The sequence below is a fragment of the Phoxinus phoxinus genome (genome assembly GCF_949152265.1).
Source record: "Phoxinus phoxinus genome assembly, chromosome: 4".
Taxonomy (NCBI): Eukaryota; Metazoa; Chordata; class Actinopteri; order Cypriniformes; family Leuciscidae; genus Phoxinus; species Phoxinus phoxinus.
The window spans coordinates 2496857-2498539 of record NC_136879.1 but is presented as its reverse complement, the minus strand read 5'-3'; the positions used below and the strand labels follow the sequence as shown (position 1 = coordinate 2498539).

General features: G+C 37.6%; 1 long non-coding RNA gene across 1 annotated transcript; it reads right to left on the bottom strand.

The window, feature by feature from the left end:
* Positions 1-218: 218 nt before the first annotated feature.
* LOC306997408 lies at positions 219-1405 on the bottom strand. Its single transcript, XR_013797371.1, has 3 exons — positions 1345-1405; positions 648-729; positions 219-467 (listed from the first exon to the last, which is right to left on the bottom strand). It is a non-coding gene; the product is annotated as an uncharacterized lncRNA (long non-coding RNA).
* Positions 1406-1683: the final 278 nt, after the last annotated feature.

Here is a 1683-nt window from a genome sequence, read left to right as displayed (position 1 = left end):
TATTTCTTTGATCAAAGCTGAATTTTCAGCATCCTTACTCCAGTCTTCAGTGTCACATGATCCTTAAGAAATCATTCTAATATCATTTGATAATCAGGTATTATCAATGTTGGAAACCGTTGTGCTGCTTAATATTTTTTTATAACCTTTGATACTTTTTTCAGGATTCACTAATTAAAAAGAAAAGCATTTATTCAAAATAGAAATCTTTCCTAACAATATAACTTAACACATCCTTTCAAAAAAAGAAAGAAAGGTAGTGTATACTGTTACAAACAGACTCATGGGCGAATGTGAGTCAACAGAGCTCAGTTGCGGTCCAGTTTCCCGTGTGGGCAGGAATCGCGCAGTCTGTGGAACCATGTCAACATCAGGCTCGGTTTTCCATGACAGGGTGGACTTGGACCTGTTGCTTGTTTGCCGTGGCTCTCTTCGGGACCGGTGCTTGGACATGTTCATTGTCACATCTGTTGATAACACAATCAAAGAAACTGTATTATTATCATTATCAATCACTAATGGCCATGGATTAAAAAAAAGACAACAGTTTTTGTAATTTCACACAAGAATAGGTAGGCTCTACTTATATTATGACGATGTAAACACAATTACATTTCATCAGTAAAATATTACGTCTGTGCACTTACTATCATTCTCGATTGAGAACTGAACGACACCTGCGTGTCCCTCTGCGGTGCTGGAGCAGGAGAGCGTGATGCAGACACATTCCTAAAATAATAAAAACAACTGTTAGCATACATTATCCAAAGATGGGCGATTAATGGGTATGGACGCACAATGCATGTAGCAGCTAGTCTATATATCTGTTGATGGGCCATAGATCGAGTCACCGCGAGCTGTTGATGGCCATATAGACCGCACGCATTTAGAGCATTTCAAACATTTACACCTGTATTCACAATCATCTGTGGCAATATTTTAGCAAGATAAGTGTCATAGGTTAACCAAAACCGAACATTTATATATAAAAATATAATGTCTAGTATTTAGACAGTAGCCTATCACATTTTACCGGAGGCTGAAATATATTTGCACAAAATCATATATTCGCAAATAAGCTACATTATGCAAAAGTGAGTCTTTTTTAGCATGATAATCAGTGTCATAAGCTATTCAAAACGGAGTGAAATATACAGCTATACAAATATGTTTAGAGAGTAATATCACATTGAAACGACCATATACACGAATGTTAGGGATATTGTAAGGCAATCTTTCCTGTAAGATGTCAAAAGCTAACCAAAACTAAGCAAAATATAGTCTGAAAATTCACATGAGTTCTATATAATCAGAAAAATAATTATATAACACTAAACAACTTACTCGAACTTGTGTCCTCGGCGGGATCAATTCGCTTTTGAAAATGCAGCCGTTCTCCTTCTGATGCGATCTTTCTCTGAGGAAAAGGTGAACTCTTCCTCGCTGTCCATAATCATCTGGAGGACGACTTTACCGGAGAAGCGTGCCATCCTCAAAACGCGATGAACTATCATTGAATCTGACGCGTGACCTTTCCAACGTGATAACGTAATGCCTGGCGTGTCGCAGACCAGCACAAGACAAACAATTGTGGTTAAAAAGTATATACATTTTTATTTTTATTTAGAAAATGACAGATCGTTTCGCTAGATAAGACCCTATTCCTCAGCTGGGATCGTGCAG